Source organism: Cylas formicarius, unplaced genomic scaffold (assembly GCF_029955315.1).
Source record: "Cylas formicarius isolate icCylForm1 unplaced genomic scaffold, icCylForm1.1 PGA_scaffold_1__22_contigs__length_36826433, whole genome shotgun sequence".
NCBI lineage: Eukaryota > Metazoa > Arthropoda > Insecta > Coleoptera > Brentidae > Cylas > Cylas formicarius.
The window spans coordinates 7,912,253-7,935,095 of record NW_026844264.1 but is presented as its reverse complement, the minus strand read 5'-3'; the positions used below and the strand labels follow the sequence as shown (position 1 = coordinate 7,935,095).

General features: G+C 35.4%; 1 protein-coding gene across 9 annotated transcripts in view; it reads left to right on the top strand.

The window, feature by feature from the left end:
- LOC132696174 (protein still life, isoforms C/SIF type 2) overlaps window positions 1-22,843 on the top strand; it is a 255,922-nt gene that overhangs the window by 96,424 nt on the left and 136,655 nt on the right. The gene's annotated exons all lie outside the window — the stretch shown is intronic.

The following is a 22,843-nucleotide window of genomic DNA, read 5'->3' as shown; positions in this document are numbered from 1 at the left end:
AATTTCTCGGTTATAAATACAAATATAGAAATCTTGGGCTTTAACTGAATTTAAGTTGTGTAATTAGCTTTAGGTAGGTAATTTTTCAAGTTGTTTATAAAAATTTAGTACCTATTATTGTAAAATACATTTACTAAATTATCGCGTTAAATATTTCTAGTTGTTAGACCTAAATTTCCAGTTCTTTATTTCTTCCTAAATCATAATAATAATTTTATCCGTTATATTTTAAATGATATTTGATAAATAGATTGTTCTATGTTTATTTTAGTGAAGCAATATTTGTGTGACCAAATTCGAAGCTTTTATAAATTAATGCGATTTTAAAAAAAATATGCATTTCTTCCATTCATTATTCATTACTAATGTATGCATTGTTTAAAGAATACTTTGATATCAAACACTAAAGCCCCTACCGCGCTCTCCAAAGTCACAATCCAAATTTAAGAAAAGATCAATTCACTCTAAAAACAACACAACATAATATCAAAAAACTAAATTACAAGAGGGGATTATTTTAAACAAATTAAAAGAATAATAGGATGGAGAGGTCAAGTTAGTTAGTGCCAAAAAATCCAGGCGTTTGTATTGGAGATTCCTGACGCGAATAAAAATTAATTTAAACTAAGTATAATTAAACTTGTTAAATTACAGTAGGTGGTGAAAATGGCTGCCTATTGCTTCATTACAATCTCTCTGTCGTCGACGCAAAATCTTCTTACGTTCTAACAGTTCTTGATGTGCTTCTACCGGTGCCTTATAAAAAAGTTCTTTTAAATGTCCCCATAAATAAAAATCTAAAGGATGTTAGTCAGGGGATCTTGGTGGCCACGCCACTAGGTCTCCGCCAGCAATCCATCGATGACCGCTTATTTTCGAAAGGTACTTTTCCTGTTTAACTCATGACTCATGATTCAGTCAATGAGGTAGAAAGAAATATTTATAGAAATTGGTACCGCCAGTGCTGCTCTTAGTGAATGGGGATTTTCATCTGAAATGATTTCAAATTAAATTTCTTCGTGTACATAATGCTCGTCTGTAAAAAGAACACGACTAGGAAAGTGTGGCTCGTTTATAAACTTATTTAAAAACCACTGACAAAATTCCGGAATAGGGCCCTAATCTCTTGATGAAAGTTCTTAAACACGTGTGTTGTGATATGGTTTTAATTGTGATTCTTGCCGGATTCTGTGTACAGATGATGCGGAAATATTTATTGTTCTGTTAGAAACAATTCTAGTACTTGAAGTAGGAAACAACTGTATCCTCAACTCCAACAGTTTGTCGGTATCTTCTAAATACTTATCGAAATCTTATAAAAAAAATACACAAATTCTTTAACAACTAGGACACAGCCTATTTTTTGCGGATTAGGTTTGATTTAATTGAGGCAAATAAAATTTCATTTATCACATTCATTAAAGAAATCGAAATCTCCAAACCACTGAGGTATTGGTATTGGTGCTGGTATTAAAGGGGGGGGCCCCCGCGAGCGCCAAAGCATTTAGACCGCGCTAGAGGGAGTCCAGAATGTCGCCTCTCCTATAGAAGGTCAGCAACTCCTTCAGCCCAATACCGCGCACTGAGTCTGGATAGATCAGCGTCGTTCCGAAGACTCCAAATCGTGCCCATGTCAAAGCAGGGTACTCGGTGAGCAGATGCTATCAGGTCTCCTCCCCTTCCATGCACCACCTGCACTCTGGGTCGTCTCCAATGCCTAGCAAGCAAAGATGCCTCCTAAGCCTGCAATGTCCTATATAGGCCCCTGTTAGTGTTCTACACTCTCTTCTGGTCAGTCTAAGCAGCTCCTTGGTTGGAGGGAGGGCGGGTCCATCCATCATAAGCCTCGCCTGCCTCATTCCCGGAGCAACTCTCCAGCCCCCCGCGGCCCGTTCTCCCACCCAGGCTTCGAGAGCTCCCCGTCTCACGCACGGGGCAAACCCCGAGCGGGGCTCAGGTCCCATATGTCTATACGAGGAGCCCTTCCTGGCTGAGGCGTGTGCTGCCTCATTGTCCCGGATCCCGGTGTGATGCAGGACCCAGACCAATGTGACATTCTTCGCCTCGGCCACTTTCCTCAGTACCCCTTTGCACTCCTTTATCAACAAGGAGCGCGTGCGCACTGACTTCAGCGCCATAAGTGCAGGCCTACTATCAGAGCAGAAGGATACTCTCCTGCTTCCATGGTTGGACCGAAGCACCTCTCTGGCCGCCATCAATATAGCGAAAATTTCCGCCTGAAACACAGTGCAGTACTGACCCAGAAGGACCGAGAAGCTCGATCCCGTTGTGTCGCAGTACGCTCCAGCTCGGGCCAAATCTCCCATTCTAGACCCGTCCGTGTACCAGACAAGTCCATCCCAGGAGCCAACTCCGCCCTCTGTCCACTCTTCCCTTGATGGGAAGAGAAAGGTCCATTTGTCAAAGAAGGTCATCTCGGGGATCAAGACGTCACTCGGTATGCCCATGATACCGCGATCCCCGGACAAGCCCTCTAAAATGTCGTACGGGCCCCGATTGAAGGTACTTCCTCTCCGGAGCCTGCAGCTCGCTAGCCTGACAGCCGTCCTGGCCGCCTCCATCCGCACCCGATCCGCCAGAGAGGGCAAACCCACTAGGGCCTCTAGGGCCCTCGTGTGCGCTGTCCTTATCCCGCCCGTTATGCAGAGGCAAGCCAATCTCTGCAGTTTGTCAAGAACTAGCCTTGCTCCTGCTCTCTTGGTCCCCGCCCACCATGCCACTACCCCGACACGCTCACAAAGGCCGACCTGGTCCTTGATCTTATAACCAGGGAGGTTTAACAGGCACTAGACGGCAGGTTTTTGTTATAGAAAAATATTGCAGCGATAGCCAATGCGCGTGGCAGTGATCGAGTTTTCCAAAGTCGTTTTGTAGTAAAATATGTACTAGTTTAAATCACTTTTACCTTATAAACTTTATTGGAATTGCTACGGTCGTTTCGGATGAAATTGGAGTAAATAAAAGAAATGAAATTCTTTAACACTCTGTAGCTACGAAACGAAGCAGAATCGGACCCATGTTAGTTGGATTCGTTCGTGATGGTACATGTTTTTTTAGATACCCACAATAAAATTGCAACAAGAAATCAGCAGCTTGTAGCTGCTTCCATATCTTATTGTCTCTACATATCGTGTTTATTGTTTTAATAATATATCATATTGTTTTTATATAGCCATTAGTATTCTTCTTTGCTCTTATGCGTATTATACCGACCTTGTCTTGAGGGGAATCCAATAGTACCGTGAATAACCCAAAAAACTCCCTCTTCAGGTGAAACGTCTAAACCTTGTGCTCTTAGGCGATTACATCCCTTTATTCAAGGCTGATGGTGCTTGATAGAAGACGTGAGGAGTATCCAGAACTCAAAAATTAAAAAAAAAGAGCAATTGAAATTGGATTCGCAATCTGACTAACGAAAGTTGGTACTGGGGTTCCATGAAAATGCTATAAAAGAAAAATCCTTAATATAGGACCCAACCATCAACTTCAATTCACCAGTAGTAGACAACAACTATAATAATAAAAATCAAAAGGAATATTCGGGGCGCTATGGCCTAATTTGATCGGCCACGGTACAAATATAACTTGCAAGCCACAATTCTCCAAACGAGTCGTACCAAAAATAAAATATTTACGAAATAAACATTGATTTACAATATGAGTGGAGAATGGGGCGAAATTAGTGGGAGGACAAAGTGAATTTTAATAGCAGTTTCCAATCAAACCACCGTTTCAGTTTTTTTAACGGAAGTTAAGTTGAAAATGTAGCCTTAGCCGCACAGTACCACACCACCAACAATAGTCAGTTACATGAACATCCATAACGAAAATTTCTACTAAGCCACTGTGACACGACCATAGTTTAATATACTTACGAGAATTCGGATAAACCAACACGAATACTATACTCTACTAACATTCAAAAACATAAATCAAAATATGGACTACGGCGAGAATAACAGACTCTCAGATTGCCAATAGGTGCTCGGAAACTATTTTGTAACCAGCTAAGCTGATTGTCGTGTTCACAGGCAGGTTTAAATAATAGCAAGATAATAGTTATATTATGCTATAGTTATGTCTACCATAAGGGAAACGTTTTATTATTTGCAGAAAAAAACTGAAATTGATGGAAATCAATGTAACCGAAGCAACTATTCCTGTGGAATATCTATTTCAGTTAAACCAAAAAAAAAAATTGCTGAAACAAGGAGAGGAGTACGAGAACAGCTTATTAGTCTTGTACTGAGTGGAAAATTCTTTTTAATAAATCGGACTGATGATTTATTTTTTTCAAATTGTCAATTTTATCATTATTAATAAAATGAAATTAATATACGCTGAAAACGAATAGCCAAGCGAGAGTCCAAAACGTTGTATTAGCTGTAGTTTTATACCCAGTCGAAAATGTGACTTTCAAGCACAAAGCGGATTTATATTAGATTTCGTTGCGAAAATCAAATAAAAAAAATGAACGAAACCTCTTTAATATCGAGAGCTAAGACGCGCCCGAATTAATTTGTAATTAATTTTTCAAGCGCCAGGTGGAGTCGTAATTAAATGATCGAGAGAGGTCGGGGGGACCGATATTAAACTGTAATTTATTTGGCCTGAGCAATTTTCAATAAGTGCAGTCCGTTTCGATTTGCCAATAATCGGGGCGCGATTTAAAAGGTATTTTGTATATCTGTCAGAATTGGATGTTGTGCACAAAACGATCTGTTATGTGCCGCAGGGACAACGTTATGTCGGGAAACCGGTTTGTAATGTCGAATATATTTCCTCCGTCCCCTAGCGTTTTCTCGTAAATCTTTTTGCATTCGCTCGGGTGCTTTTTTAAATATAATAAGCCTTAAATGTACTATATTTTCAATAGGTGTGTTTTGATTAACAAAACTACCAGAAAGGGTGAAAAAATGATATCAAGGACTATAGAGGTATCATTGTCGCAACGACCATTGGAGAATGAAGTATTATATATTGTAAGTAGGAGAAGAGCAAAGCGGACTCAATGCTCATTTTTTAAAGGAATAGAAAGGATTCCTGCCAGGCAGGATTTCTCATTCGAACTCGTTTAGTTTGGTTTTGGCGGCTTTGTTTATATTTAGCTATTCCTGTTTCTTCTCCTCTTTCTCCCCGTATCCAAAAAAATTAAAAATCGAAAATTATCAAAAACAGTTGAGCCAGCTGATAGATTTTATATCTTCTATGCCTGAAATGCGTATGGGGAAATTTACCCCCACGTTTACAAGAAACATATCCAATTTTAAATTCAATATTGAATTGGGCACAATGTCTAACGAAAGAAAGCACAAGGAACAAGAGGGCGCTCCTATTGGAACCCAAAAATGTCGAAGAGAAAGTTATATCTCTCATAAGGTACATAACGGTAAAAGCCAATGAAGTGAAGTGAATTATGCCAGAAAAAACGATGAGATTATGTTTCGTCTTTATTATAAGGTCCTTAACATTAGCAACTTTTGGTATATTAATTTGGGTTATTAGCCACTCAAATGACACTAAAAATGTTTCCTTGAAACCTATTACTACAAAAAGACTCAGATTTATTTATATAATCTCATACCTTGAACTGAGGTGGCTTTTACTTAATGAAAATACATTTATCAAAATAAATAAGAACTAAAAATTCAAATTTTCACGAAATTATATATTATGATATGACAATTGTTTAGACAACACCGTGTCTTTATCAAATGTTTGATAAAGACACGGTGTTGTCGAAACAATTGTCATGTCATAATAAATAATTTCGTGAAAATCTGAACTTTTAGTTCTTATTTATTTTGATAATCTAAAACTGTTCCTCCTAGCAGCAGTACAAAAAAACATATACCTACAAGAGGCAGAGGTCCTGCCCAAGAGCTTATAATACATGGTCTTATGAAGCAACTATGGAAAAGAATTGAGTTTTTTAAACCAAGAAATTGCGGAATTAAACAAAAACCAACCAATAAGTTGGGATCTGTGTCTAAGGAAGGACGAGTATCTACTATAACACACCTTTTTAACTCACATTAGGAAACATGAAATGGAACACATAAAATCTTGTATATTTTCTGCACATTAAAATATACAATTAGAGATTAGCGACACTTTCTATATGTCGTCGTCTCGTTCTTCAATATCTCTATTAGAAAATTTATTTTTTCAGTTTTAGTTTGACTGTACGTTCGGTATTTTAGACGACATCTATACCTACTTTTAAGTAGTTGAGCTTACACCTTTCTATCACAGATCTTATGGATATCAATCGTTCGTTATACCCTTCTTTTCCTTTTAGGTATTAGTGTTGACAACTATTGTTGAGTTGGATACCTTAACAATGATGTCTTATGAAGAATTCTACGTGAATGCAAGATCTTTGCCTTTTTATTTTTTATTCCTAACTTAAATGTACATGCCACCTTGAATCACCAAGTCGGAATACCACGACAAAGAGATTTGTCAACTCGAAACAACTGCACAAACTGACAACTGAAAAGGATCAGTTTGGGTCAAATTATTTCCTTCATTTGCCACTAAGTCCTCGTTGATATTATTCAGGAATAATACAATATCAAAATGAGAGGAACAAAACAATGATTAGTCCTGTTTTTACGTTACCTCTCTCAAATTTTGTCATTTCAAGTACTCTACATTAAGCAAATGCAGATTCGGTGGGAGAGGTTTTAAATAGGAATAATTTCCTGGCCGTTGTCGAAAGAACCAAGCCTACTTCCCTGGTCACTTCCATTCCTACAACATGTTTGCCATTAAACAGACCATAGAACAAAGGCTAGTGGAGAATCAAGAAACATAGCTTACGTTTATTGACTTGGTAGAATGTTAAGAGGAAAATATATACATTGGTTCGAAAATAAATTTTAGCAAAATGAAATATCTGTCAGTGTAGAATCCCTAATATTATTTAAATGTTGATGGACATGTAGTCGATGCTTCCGGTGTAAAAATACCGAAGTTGGGCTCAAGTAAAAGAGAAATAACTTAGCAAGCAAGAGAAACAAGCCATCAATACATAAACTAAACAAAATGAAATACAGAGAAAATTGAGAATATATAAAAGTATTGTAAATTCTTAGAAGAAGTTTAAACAACAATATAAGAAGAAATAGAGAAACGCAGACTTAAGTAAGTAAGATATAGGTACAACGATTGGAGCATAAAAGATTTAAAATTGGCAACCACCATATAGAGCAAAAAGAGGAAGACCTCCAGAGAAATGGAAAAAAAAGTTCAGTAGGATGTTGGGAAGTCTGGAAAAGAGAATGCGACAAACGATCCACAGGGCTGAAATAAACTCGCTTACATATATATAACATTAAATCCTAAAAGTTCCAGTATCGCCTCAAAAAACAAACCTAACCCACCCCTCCCTTCGGCCCCTATTCCGAAAGTTCTGGTGGCTATTAGGAAACGAACAGATCATTATTCTTGTTAGTGTAATCGGCAGCGTTTGCCAGATGTGTAGAACATCATTATTTTATCGTCTTACGTCGTTATTCGAGTTACAAGGGATGACGATCGAATTTCGCTGGTGGATAAACAGATAATAAATTGCCAAAAAGTTCTTTTGCACCACAATGGTATAAATTCCGAGATGAGTGAAGTTTTTTGATCAGAAAAATATAGTGATGTGTTCTTGAATTGTATATGTTCCTAAATTTACAACAGCGACAAGGACCCTCATTTTCTTGTCTAGGATCTTTACGAGAAAATATGGGTTTCTTCTTTATTTGAGATTATAGAAAAGCAATAACCGAGATACCAAAAATGCGATTTTTCAAAGGTGTAGAACCCATACTAAGATAATCTCCTGCTGAATCAGAAGTAATAAGTAATAAGATGAAACTGAAAATTCCAAGAAAAAGCTCGGACCAAAAGTCCATCTCTTATATGTTACAAAATATGTCCAAACCATACACGAGCGATTTTAAAGGAACGCAATTAATTATGTAAGAAATAATGATCATTGTTGCAGAGTCTGTTGTAGTAAATTTAGGAAATACTTATATACATATAAAGGATGGTCTGTAATAAATGTACAATTTTAGAAAATAATAATAAAATTGATTGAAATGTGAATTGATAAAATGTCGCTCATCAGTGGAAAACACTGAATTAAAGTTTAGTTCTTAAATTTGTTATTTTTCTATTGCTCAAGGAATTTTTAAAATATGAAACCTGAAAACTTGGATTCGAGGTTTTATAGAGATGGTATATACGTCGACATTTTATTTTTTTAATACAAAATTCTTCGTTAGCACCTTTCCGTTAGTTCTTCTTGAAAATTATAATAGTTATACTATTTTATTTCCATAAAATCCATCGTTTCGAGATATTAGTATTCTAATACATACAACTGCACATAAAATCGGCAACTCAAAACTGATCCCAATTTTGAATTTGAAATTGGTTTCCGAACCGTTTGTATCATTTTGGTGATCTTTTTTGATTATTTTGCGGTTATGTCATAAACTTTTATTCAGAGTATAATTTTTCACGCTGTATCTGAATGACCGATAGTAATGTAACGCATATTTTCATTATTTGAATATTCATTATGCTTAGGCATATACTTGAGTTTATTTTTTATTAGTGGTTATTTTAAAATAAAATATCTTTAATTTATTTTAGTAAACATCAGCGCTAATATAGAAATATATGATACAAATAATATATATGATAGAAATAAATGCAGTATACCTTTTTCACTGAAAATTGTGAAGGGTAACCGAAAGAACAACTTGAGAATATCAAGAACTAAACTTTTAAACTCAGTATCTCATTAATTAGCGACATTTTACTAATGCAAATTGGTTCAATATGAAATATGTCTGCTCCTTCGATAGCTCAGGTTGGAGTAAATAAACCTTAACCGAAATACATTATAAGTTGGATTATTTTCAACTATGACAGATCAAATCAAAATAAGTCACACAAAAAGTGTGTATTAAAATAGAAATGTCTTCAAAACGGTTTGTTTTATCAAAATAAATGTAAGAATTCTTTTAGGCGGAAATCATCACTCCACTACATTCTCTAGAAGCAGAAATCGGAGCCATACTAGCAAGAAATATAACGTAACTATCCCTTTTCACATATTCCGAAAAAACGCTGAATTCAAGTTTTCATGTCAATATTACAAAAACTGCTTGAGCATTAATAAAAATTACGACATTCCTACCTCACCAATAAGTTTCACTTTACTAAGACATATGTGACTCAAGAGTTTAGTAAAGTATTACTTACTACCCTCCCACGTTGTAGTGTTGCAGTAGAGTGATCTCCACTTTGTCCTTGGCGAACCTAAACAATTTGGTGGTGTTTATTCCATACCACTGGCGAAGATTTTTGATTCAAGATGTTCTTAGGCGACCATCACCACGCTTTCTTCTGAATAATTACATGAAACAATTCATATTTTGTATTTCCTACTATGTTGTTTGCTCGTACCCTACAGAACCGCTTGATCCGTCACTTTTTCAACTCATGCTATCTGCAACATTCTTCGGTAAGCCCACATTCGCGAAGCCTGAATCCTCTTGCACATTGTTTCGGTGAGAGTTCATCGTTAGATACATAGAATAACAGAATAATATGCTGAAAATAACAACGTGATAAATGTATTCCTAAAGCTCTATTGTATAACGCATTTCGCAAGTTCGTTAATGATGTTCTTGCTTGCTTAATTTTGCTTTGATTTCCATAGTTTGTATAGTTCCATTTTTTATTTACACAACTGCTCAATATTTGTATATATTTACGCTGTTATCTGTTAAGCTATCTATTGCATTTTCTTTATATAAACGTAAATCATTGTAATATTATAATAATATCTATTTGTTGCTGCTACGAGCATATGTTCTGCATTTATTAAATTGTTGGTGACGATTCCGATAACTATTGTGCCCTTTGTCCTCTAATCATCTATTTTTCTGCAGAACTTCTGCCATAATATGCCCTTTTTCTGATACCGTAGGAGACGTGCAAGACTTTTTTGTTACGTATTGGCAAAATCGTCTTCCTCCTCCAACAGACAGCATAGTATTCAAATATTATTAGTACATATATGAGTAATAATATAGTGCGACAGTGTTCCCCAACATCTGCCAGCGCTGGAAGGTCGAATCTCCAATTATAATTATAAGCAAACAAAATAGAAAAAGCTCGGAATCCTGGAATGTAATATTATATACGATAATAACATCGCCTCCGGGCGTATACAGTTCCAATTGAATAATGTTATCCGGACCACGCCAAACAAAAGCTTTTCCGGGGTTTATTTATACTCCCTGGGAGAATAACACTCGAACAATAGGTTTTTTTATTTGCGTTGCCTCTTATGGGTACGTCTCGATATCTCCTGTCATCAGCGTATAAAAGAAATTCGGATTTGCGTTTGACTCGTATGCAATATGCAAATGTTCGGCTCTGGGGGTAAATATGTACGCTACGCTTGAAACAAATTTATTCACGTTTGAGGTTGGCGGGGGAGGGGGACGTTTGGAAAGAAAATTTCAACAATATTTTGCCGGAAGAACTATCGTAGGAGAAATAACTCGTCTAAAGGTTGACGAGAATCAGAAACTTTAGTGAAAGCAACGATTATAAGCTAAAAACTATAGCATAATATGATAGTATTATAGTTTAGGGACTACAAGTGAATCATCTATTTTACTCCACTTTTTTTGCTGAGTACCACTTGAATATGGATCAATATGTAGTTTAGGTCTATTGGTAATCAACTCTAATTTTTCTTAAACAATATACAAAAAATACAATTACAGAAATTAAATTATAAAAAATCATCGTCATCTGTAGTAAGATAGCACACTGTACTGCTTTTCGCCAGTTCTCTGGTGACACTTCCTTAGTAGTTCGATCATCAAATAGCTTAAGGTCTTTTATACTGAACGTCGTGTTGGATCTGATCACGCGTCTTATTATTATTGCCCATATAAGTTCTATTAGATTTGGATTAGAAAGGTTTGTAAAAGCCGTGATCTAAAATTAGCAACGAAAGTGCGTTTACTACTCATATTGTTAATTTTATTGTACAGTATCGAACCATGGATGGACAGGACTACCAACGTCGAAATATTACGAAAGCTTAACTATGAGATAAATGATAAAGCGCTATATCAATGATAAAATTAAAGAAAGGAAACTAGAATACTACTGAACCGTTTCGTGCATAGTAAATCATGATATTACAATATAAGTTGTAATACAAGAGCGACAATAGCGGTCGCACATGTAAACACACGAACCAAGAAAACAAAATAAATAAAGAAATACGCTCGAATTGTCATAATATTTACTTCAATACAATATCGTACTATTGTTTTATAATAATGTGACTCACAAATATATATATATATATATATATATATATATATATATATATATATATATATATATATATATATATATATATATATATATATATATATATATATATATATATATATATATATATATATATATATATATATATATATATATATATATATATATATATATATATATATATATACCCCTATGTACATCGTAAACACAAGAAATAAACGCACATCATAAACTCAGTCGCTTTCTCAGGCCTAATAAACAATTTATACGCTTGTTCGAAGGACTTTATTGTGGGAGGACGTTATAGCATAAAGTATTTGTGGGTCTAGGAACACAATCTCTCAAACAATGGCGGGTGTCGATTGTGAATATCATTTGCTTTTTATAGTTCATCATACAAGTAAGATGTAGTCTTCTCGAAGTTTGAGTCAGCTTGTGGCAATCTGAGTCAGAAAGGCACTGGGAAATATGGTCATACTTTCAGAGATTATAACTTAAACGAAAACAAGCATTTCGAAGTCGTTGGAGTCTCTGCGTATCTCGATTCAGTATAGCTGACTAATAGACGACACTACAATATCACAAAGGTAAACTTTGACTTCCTTGCTGATAAGATGTTCATGAGTATGCAATGACATGACCTTATTCTAAACCTTTATTTAGAAATAATAGCGTTTTGGTGGTATTCAGACACGTCCGAAATTATTTTTAAAAGCAAATTTATTTTAGCATTCGCTAGTAACGTAACTTGAAATATATTTGTGTATCATTGTCTCACTGATAATATCTAGAAAATTTAAGAAACGCAGAGAAGTCACCTGTATAAACTGAGAACATAATAGTCCCAAAATACTCCCGATATTTGCTGTGTGTAATAGTTCCTTTTTAATAAAATTATCTTCAAGTTTATTGTTATTGTTGGTTAGTCAATATTTCTTAATTTTTTCAAAATAAACTAATGAATAAGTGGTAAGAATGTTATTCCACCAAAATAGTCTTCAAAAATATGTCCTCGTGGTAAACTACCAGCATGGCACTTCTGGAAGGTTAGCAAAGCTTCTTTTAAAAATCTCTCTTGGCTTTCAAAATGGATTATTAGTTGACAGGCCTTTCATCACAATAAAATATTTTCTTCTGCTCAGTACTGCTACTTTCTCGAGTGTTTTCATTGCTAACAAATAATTCCATGGCTTCTCGGTAAAAGCGGATTACGGTTATGCTTTTTGCTGGCAAAATTCAGGCAATTCTCCATTACAATCTTATCTAGCATGGCTATTTCTTTTTTTTTAATATAAAGAGAGTAAACTTTTGTTCAAATTGCACTTTTGATACCTTCATCGATAACTTTTACTCGATTTGTCCCAAAAACTCAATATTTTGGTGGTTAACCAATCGGAAATTTTTTATATGCTTCAAGATGGACTAAGCTATTTTTTTCGCAATTTCGTCAGCATTTATTTAAGTTAGTCAAATAGGTGCAGCACCTAGGTTTCCTTCCAAATATGTCAAAGATAATAGTTTTAAAGTATTCTTCAAAAATAATCGTCAACTTTATAATTAAAACTAGAGCCACTTTATCAGTTTTAACGAATGGCAGCTCTAATAGCAAATTGTGACGTTTGATCCATAATGCCTTGCGGCTGCAATGTTTGGATGTTGCATATTTACGGCAGTATTTTCTCAAAATATGTCAAAATTCCATTAAATTTTCATCAAAAAAGGAATTAAGGTGTGGAAAGCTTTGTTAAAAAAATTAGCGACAAGTGCAGGGATAATATTATGCTGAATTACGACACAAGGATCGGCGTCCTGTAAGTAATTTGGCGTTTTATTTTTATAAACTTATAGGTTTAACCTCTACTGAAAATGTAAATATATTCGAATTAACGAAATGTGACTCTTAAAAGTGTAAGTATAATTTTTAGGTACTAGATATCACACACGGAACATCGTAAGCGGAAAAAATGTTTAACAAGCTCCTACGACATATAAACAGAACGCTCATTTTTGTCAATGGACAATTTCGTTAAAAAACTGTAGGTATTACAAAATGTAACGGAGAGAGTGTCGTTTATTGTCTCAAAATTAAAAAAATCATAATTTGCTAGCAAAAATTGCAAAAAATTACCCGTTAAAAATATTTAACAGCAATTATTATTTGCTAAAAATACATATAGAAATTGCATTGTGTCTACAAATTGAAAACTACTTTTCCAGAAATGCGCGGGATGTTTTAAAAATGTAAGCTCAGCCGAAACATTCCAAATGAAAGATGTCCTATTAAGAAAAAATTTTTTTTCAGATGCACTGCAGACTGATTTTGTAGACATGATTGTGGTTTATGCCACAACTACGATTTACTTTTATAATAGCGTTTTATATATTGTTTAATTAACTAGTTTTGAAGTTCACAGCACATATAGTGGCACGTTGGGAAATTTGGTTGAATTTTTTAATGAGGTTTTTATTGAAAAGAAGAAAGTACATTGTTGTTTATAAACAAAATAAGAAATTAAATAAAAATATAGGCTGCACTTTTTAATAGCGTAATAATATTTATTTTATATTTGCACGATGGCGTCCCACATAAGGTGCTTCAGTGTCATTCTTTTCAAGGAACTTTTATATTATTTCATTTGAGAGAATAACCGTCTTTAAAAATTGCTAAAAAGAAGATGAAAGCAACAAAAAATTATTCATTTATAATACATTAAACTATTATTATTAGTAGAATAACTAAAGCAAAAATTTACTTGACAATATGTTATTGTGCCCTAAGTTCTATTTAAACACTGACGACCTCTGGTTATTTTGTACCAGGCTTCTCTATAACTTGTAATGTTGTCTTGACAACCACTGAAGATTAAAGATCGGCTGGTATCTGTTCTAGTTTTACCCAGAAAAAAAATTATTGGCTATCAACAAAATTTTTTGTTATATTCAAGATGGAAAATTTTCGCCTCCACAAATTATGTGTAGAATTTTTAAAGCTATGAAAATATCAATATATTAGACCGAAAAAAGTTGGTATAATATTGCCAACAAAATAATTTTTTGGAGGAATGTGGAATTATTTGATAAAATTTACAAGTCGGGTTATATCTACATCAGAAACTTAACATTTAATTAAGTAAAAAAAAATAGAAAAAAAAGGTACCATTTGACACTTTGAATATGGGCTGTCAAGTACCATTGCCAAATAGAATGACCAGAAAACAATTAACCCGATTTACTACTGATACTGCTGCAATTTCCTGAAGGAGCAAGTATTGAAAGCACAAATTATACAAGTTTGTGAGGGGGAGTCCTATAGAAACCACTTTTAAACCTTTTAAATTAACTTGTAAATTTGGCAACATTTACCCGCATATAGGCACATTCTTTTCCTTGCAGTTTTGACCACAAACACAACAAGCTTTTCACAAAAACACGAAAAAGGTACGGAGAGAATCATAAACAAAAAAAATGTTAACAACTATGGCACAGACTGTTAGTATTCTCTAACAATAGCGATTATCTAGCTCAGCGTTAGCAATTATTCAATTTTTTCAGAAAAAATACGGCAACTGAGTTAGTTGGGGGGTTACGCATGCGCAATAGATTCCCACCTTCTCTACAGAAATATCATAGTCACCTGCGGCGTATCACTTGATATTGTGGTAGGGCCACTATATTTTCTTATAAATATATGGGTTAAACCCTAATATTTTGAGCTCAGGCTTCTACATTGCATATATTTCAAGTTATTATTAACACAACCGCTTAGAGTTTGAGATGATTTTGGTTTGAGTTAACTATAGAATACATTATCACTTAAAAATGGCCTCATGCTTCAAATAAGTCTTCATAACACTCCACACCCTCCTCGTTTAGAAGGTTGAACAAAGAAATAATATCTACGATGCGCTAAAACGCATTTAATGGCACAAAAGGCGATTATCGTACAAAATGATCGGCCTAATTAGGGGGAGTCTTTTGTTGTATAATATTTTCAGAGGCAACCTGGTCTAAAACCGCGCATTAAATTTACAGGGGAAGTAACTAATTGTGGGCTATCAGTCGTTCTTGTTCGAAGATAAAGCGACATTGTAGGCTTAAACCCAAGCAGAAAGATAACGGTATCTCAGAGTTCTGACTTCAAACTTTACGCTTTTTTGCTGTTATAAAGAAAAACATAAAAATTAAAATTACTCTCTGGAATTCTGCAATCAGTGGGAATATAATAACGCTACGAGGCAAAAAATTTCGCTACCCTAAAATTTTTGTTTAAAATCCATTTATTATAATTGTTCTTTGTTAATTAAGTAACCATTTCTCTTTGTTTTGGGCAGTATCATACAGGGTGCATCAGAATGTTGGGCTGGGAGGCACTGACACAAGAAGATTTATTACACCTGATGATCGCTACGTCATTGTTAGGTCGAAGATCTACTACTGTGTCTCTAAGAAAGAACTTGCGAATGGTAGGTTTATTAAATGTAAGCGAAACAACGGTGAGCGACTGAGGTTTGTAAGATTGGCCCATAGAACACTGGAAGAATGATCTATTCCCAGATGACTCGGGGGTCCTTCAAGGTCGCTAGATCTGAACGAATCTCATGTCATGGAGATTCAGTCATAGTTAGGGCGGCCATTTGAAGCGAAACCCGTACCAATCTTATATTTGTTGAAAATGGGACTCTGGCGTTTCATTGAAAATATCTTCCAAGGTTTTGTCATTCCATTTGCGTCATTTATCCATTTACTTTAACGCATGATAATGCTCACGTTGCATTGGTATGTATTAAATTGACTAGCCAAGTTTAGAACATTATTGAACAAATTTGGAATGAATTTGAAACAACCGGATATCACTTTTTTGGTTACTCTTGGTTAGTTTTGCTGTAAACTTCGCAAAAAGTTTAAGATTGTGATAAGATTGTGTGAGGAAGATGTGCAAATTGAATTAGTGCAATATGTAGAGGATTCTTTGAGAAAATAACAAAAGATTAGGAATAAATAAAAGATTACAGCACACAATTTGTAAACCAACTTATCTGCGTCGGGTTTAACACAGTTTTGACAAATAACAATATTTTGAGTTACCTAGCATGGTATTCTCCAAAAGGAGAAAAAACAGTTACTATAATAACAAAAAAAACTATTAAAATAGATGGGTTTATTAGTAAAAATCGTAAATCGGATAAAAAATAAAAAAGTTATGTCAAAGAAACTTCCGCATGTTGTGGTAGTTGTAGATAGACTGACTCTATTTCGCTGACGTATCGGGAGAACGCCTCCTGAAACTGATTTGATCATTGCTCTACCCGTCGAGAAGAGTCGAATGGCAGGGAGAGCTTCAATTGCTTCACGAATGACTGAATTCCAAATGCAAGACAGGTAGAAACCACTCTCTTGGTTTATATTTTTGGGCTGTTTGATTATTTCGATATACTCGCAGTTTTTTCTTAGATAGCAGAAAGGACTAGATGCAAGTAGTTATGGAACATTTTGAAAAACTAGCCAGGTTCCATCTAAAACAAGTGGTCAGAAATTTCATCAAACTATCTAAGCCCCATGCATGCAAAAATCAACTTCTCAATCGAATTAGCTAGATGCAACTTTTATTAATAGAAAACCAGACTTAATCTTGAACATTTCATCTATACACAGCCACATAAAATACATAATCCAATCCCAAAATCCTCCCTGATCAATTCTTCAGTTTTCACAGCAATTCTCTGTCTCAAGCCGAACCTTCCCTTTCAACAAATTTCCTTTATCAAAATATCAGACAGTCAATTAAAAAATGCACTTTACCAAACTAACCAAAACTACTTACTTAAAGAAACAAAGTAGAGCAACAATTTTTTATTATTTTTCAATATAATCCCCCTTAACTGCAATACACTTATTACATCTTTTTATTAACAACTCAATCCCTTTAAAAAAATATTCTTTTGGTTTGTCTACAAAATGAGCTAAAACAGCTTTTTTTAACTCAACTTCGTGGTTAAACCGCCGTCTACGTAAGTCCTTGTTCAAATATCCAAACGAATAATAGTCGCTAGGGGTCATATATAGTCGCTAGGGGTCATATCTGGACTACAGGGATTATGATCTATCTGTTGGAACCCACACTCTAAAATGGCAGCTTGTGCAACACCAGCAGTATGGACAGGTGAATTATCGTGCAAAAGACGCACGCCTATGCTCAGTTTTGCCCGACGTTTTACACGTATGCAGTCTCGCAATTTATGTAATAATGTTGCGTAATATTTATCATTAGTATTAGTTTAGGTATTAGTTTCTTTAAAATCTATCAAAAGAACTCCTTCACAATTCCAAAAGATCGTGGCCATCACCTTTTTTGTTGACTCCCAGACTCTGAATTTTCTTAGAGATGCTTCACCCTTACGACGCCACTCCGTTGATTTTTTTTTCGATAGAAGGTCATAATAGAGAACCTTAGTTTCATCTTCGGTTATAATCACAGGCTTCGGTTCCGATCCACAGAGTTCCACAAAAGACCGCGCACACTCGACACGGCGTTGTTTTTGAATAGCCGACAGGTTTTTAGGAACCCATATTGCACTAACCTTATGCATACCTAAATGATCATGCAGAACTCGACGAACACTTGTTTCAGAAAGCTTAGTAAGATGAGATTTCCTTGACCTTTAAACGTCGATCACTCAATACCACCTCTTCCACAAACGCAACAGTATCCGTTATGACCTCCACTTGTCGACCAGTTCTTGAATTATCTTCAAGGGACTCCTGCCCCATTCGAAAAAGTTTTGCCCATTCTTTCACTACAGAATAGGGAGGAGAACTTTGGCCGTACACACCATCCAGCCTTTCTTTAATAATTTTAGGTGCTAACCCTTCTTTTGTCAAAAACTTTCTGACTGTTCTATACTCAATTTGCGTTATGTGCGACATTTTTTCGGGCATGTTTGGTTTAAAATGCTGTCAATAAAAAACTATTTGAAGCAAGACTTCAATTTTCGCAGCCTACTAAGATACATATTTAAAAGAAAACAAAGTTTTATCGTGATACTGGAGCTGCATCTATGTCAGGCCGGGAAATTTTAACCTCGTACACAAACTAACTCCGTAAATAATCCTCTGTTTGGCATTTTAATACTTCCATATAATCAAAAACATAACTCCAATACGGGACTTTCTACTTGTCCTAAAATCCCCCAACATCTATGATCGCTAAAAGGTCAAATTGCTCTTGAGACAGCACGTGTTTACAGCATACCGTGCAGCTGTGGCAAAGAATGCATCAGGCAAACAGGTTGAAGAATATCAACCAGACTAAAAGAACGCAAAAGACGGAATTTTTTGCACGGGACTGTAATATAAAGATTTTTATGACCGAATTTTTTCTTAGAGTTTGAATCATGGCTAGTGGGTTTTATTATATTTATGTTGAATATACTTTTGTTCAACAACAGATTCTCATCTTGCGTTGAAGTGTTAATTCGGTACTAATTAACTAAACACTGTAATTTGTTTTCACTCGCCTTTACCAGTATCCGATTTTTGCGTCCGTGCATGATTCTTGCTTTGTTTAGTGCGTACATGCAAATGTTTCCACCAAGAATTTCCGTCTTGATTTCTTCCATTATGTTATGATCTACATTTAGAGTCGCACATAGTTATTTAAAGATCTAAACTCCTTCAAAGTTCAATTCGTCTGATGTGATGTTTTGACCAATTTTGTCTCTTATCCTCCCTCATCGACCTTGCCTGGTGACGCACATCTGTTTTTATTTCATTGATATTGATATTATTTTAGTTGCCTTTTCTAGTTTAATGAATTCTTCTCTCACTTTTCGTCCTACTACATCAATCTCGTTCGAAAAGGGAAGGAGTAACCCGGGCCCAACTGCTGTAAACATTTACATATCAATGTGGGATGATCGTACTGCTTTTTTCAGTGCATCTCGTTCTTTAAGTCTGGCGTTTTCCAACTCTAACCATGCTCTAGTAGCCTGGTTAGAGTTGGACCGTCCATGCATTTTCTGGTGAAGCGTATAAGCTCCTGCGGAATTGATAGTTCTGTCATAGCATTCAAAAATTCTACTCTTAATATGTTATCGTAAGATTGCTCAAAGTCCATATAGAGGTAGTTCAGAAATGTTAACTGCTGTATCTAAATTATCTATAAATTTTATTTAACGAGGTCACCAGATTCTCATCTTGCGTTGAAGTGATCTGTTCCTCAAAATAACGATGCGTAACATTCGGTACTAATTACTGTCGGATTCTATTGCGAGAATCATAATATATCCGTCATTCGAAATTAATCAGCGTAGCGACCGATGCGTATAAGTAAATTCCAAATCTTGATAAGGCAAACCGTTAATCTAATATTGACGGCTTGGGGTATTACCGAACTCATTGGCGGCATAATAGGCAGCGACTGATGCGGGCAAACAGAGAAGACTACTCGGGTTCGAATACGCCATAATCTTGGTGTTAAATGGGATAGGGAACTTGCTTTTGAATGGCAAGTCACCCCGTTTCTCAGATTACAAAAATCAATAGACCTCGCGGCATAGAAAGCCCTACCTAATTGTTAAGCAAAATTAATTGTAGTGAAAAAAAAAAGTGGTGTTTTGTCCCCGGCGGGTGTGCAAACACTTCGAAAAATAATCCAGACAAAGTATTTGTTGGTGTAACCTCAAATTTAGAGCGAAAAAATGGTTTATCGCGGCAAAAAGAAGATTACAAATACGAACAGGGTAATGTCGCAGCTCCGAATGAGGCCCTCACATATTTTCTCTTGTCGAATTGTTCGCATTTCTAAAGCAGTCAAAGCAAATCAGCAGTTGATATTTCAGAAGTTTTGTTGAATATCCAAGGAGCCTCATCTCTCCAAAGCTATTCGAAGGAGCCGTTTTGAATTTGCTAGGTATCATCGTACTTGGAACTTCCAATATTGGAAACAGTTATTACGGTCAGATGAATCCAAGGTAAATACATTTACATACATACACCCGCAAATAAAGAATATGATCTGCAGTACACTATAAAAACAGTGAAAAACTACTACTTTAAAATTTATCAGTACTTTAGAAATTCCATCACTGCTAGGAGGGTCTTTATCTGGCCAAAGGATAGATGTTTTACAGTAGCCATATTGTAGCCCAGACCATAACCCAATAGAAAGTATGTGAATAAGCCTGAAAAGAAAGTTCAAGAACTTTTCAAAATTTCGATGAACTATTCGAAGGTATGAGAGACGCTTAGACCAATATTCCACTGAAGACTTGCAGTCCATTTATAGCAGGTGTTTTTAGCTAATTGAACGCAATGGATACTCAACTAAATATTACATATTCGATTGAGACATTGAGACTAAATCTTATGTATGATTGTGTTTAATGTAAAACTAATAAATATACATCCTAACGATGATATTCGAAATGTCTTGAACAAATTTCTTAGTACTAACAGTGAAAATTGTCGTCAGTTATAATTTCAAATTAGTTATTATGAAAAGCTCTTTTTAATGAGTGCATGCGTCTTTTTCCACTAAGTCTTAACTTCTTCCTTATATTATTATCTACATTTGCATTAGCGCGTAGGTATTTAAAGCTATGAACTCTTATTGTCACATTTTGGCCAATTCGGTCTTGTATTCTTCCTCCTTGACCTTGCCTGGTGACACATATGTATATATGTATGTTTTTATTTCCAAGATATTGAGACCCACAAACTTTTTCTAGTTTAATAAATTGTTCGTGTACTTTTATGGCGCTTCTTTGTACTATATTAATGTCTTTTGCTAAGGCAAGCAGTAACCCGCCCGCTGATCACACTGCCTGGTCCAGAGCAACGTTAAATAACAGTGGCAACAGAATATCTTATTCCTTAAGTCCGTTGTTTATCCTTGTTTATCCGAAATGGGCTTAATATAGTATTCTAGCCATCCTACTAGTCCTTCCACATATTTTCTGTCTACGGATTACGCTTCTGGTTAATTGACAGTTCTGTCATGGCATTCCAAAGTTCCACTAGCAATATGTTATTTTGAATATATCCATAGTTCCAAAGAAGCGGCACGTAGTAGTATTGTGGGACCTAAATCGTTTTGTATTTGTACTTTCGGTTTCTGTAAAATGATTAAACAATATCATTTCCATCAATACTCAGAATATACGCAATCACAATTTTTTTGAATTATTCTGAAATTAATAAAGTTATTCATAAGAGAAACAGTGACCTTAGTATTCTCAGGGATATTTCTTGAATATTTGTCCCCGGACTTAAGCCGATGGCATCGTCGAAGTATAAAAGGACGAAATCTGTGCCTTGTGGCACTCCATATCGTACGCTTTTTACTGTTGATTACTCTCCTTGGTACTCAACACACCGTTTTCTATGTGATAAACACTACTCAATAAGCTTTAAATCAGTATTCCGAATTCCATAACTTTTCATTGTACAATAATAAGATTTCGCACATCTTCACAAAACCTGGCATTTAATTAGGTAATTAAGAAATTAACATAGAAAAATTTGCCCAGTAACTTGCCTTAGAAGTTCGTTGAAAAGAGGTTATGGCGGCTGACAGATCGTTAGTGCCAAGTGAGCTCACAAAACTAAGGAAAGAAGAATTAATAAAAGTAATTTTAAATGAGAAAGTACCGAGTGATATATCCAAAACAATAAACTGTTTAAAAAGAGTGAAAGTGGAATTTTTATTGATGCCAGTTCTGATGTAAACAAATCAAAGAATCATCCAGTGATGTTATGACAACAGCAGACTTTGTAAAGCTTCGCAACGAGTCATTGGAAAAACTTAACCTGCATTTTGAAAAATGTGTGAGTGAACAAGAAATGTTAATTTCACTGCTTAATGAAAAGATCTCACATAACAAGGCTTAACCTGTTGATCGTTTGCCACCGCCGGTTGCAGTAAAGACTCCCGCAATGGAGAAGATTTCTGCCAACAAAAATTTACAGAATTCTGATGTACCGAGCTCTTCCAAACCGCCATCTGTCTCACAGAGAACAAACAATATAAACACCGATAGAATAGTCAATAAAAAGCGAGCGTTTCGGGTTCTGATAGGAAACTGTATTCATCGTTTTTTGTAACCGGCGCCAGTTCGAAAAAAGATACAATAACAACCGTGCCAGTGCAGGGCTATTTACATTTGTGTCGATTGCATCTAGATACGACTCAGGAAATGGTCGATCATTTCTTGAAATCAACATCGCCGCATATTGGGTTTAAAGCAATTTTATTGAAGGCGAATAGCTACCGAGCAAGCTTCAAGGTGTCTTATCCTATTGCTACTGAAGACCAGGTGTTTGACCCTAGTATTTGGCCCGAGGGTGCTGCTGTCAGAAGATTCATCTTTAACATCAACAGAAATTTTCAGAGGTCCGCACCACCCCGAGGCGGGTACTAGCAACTGAGCGGGCGTCTTTCAGCCTGTTTCATCTA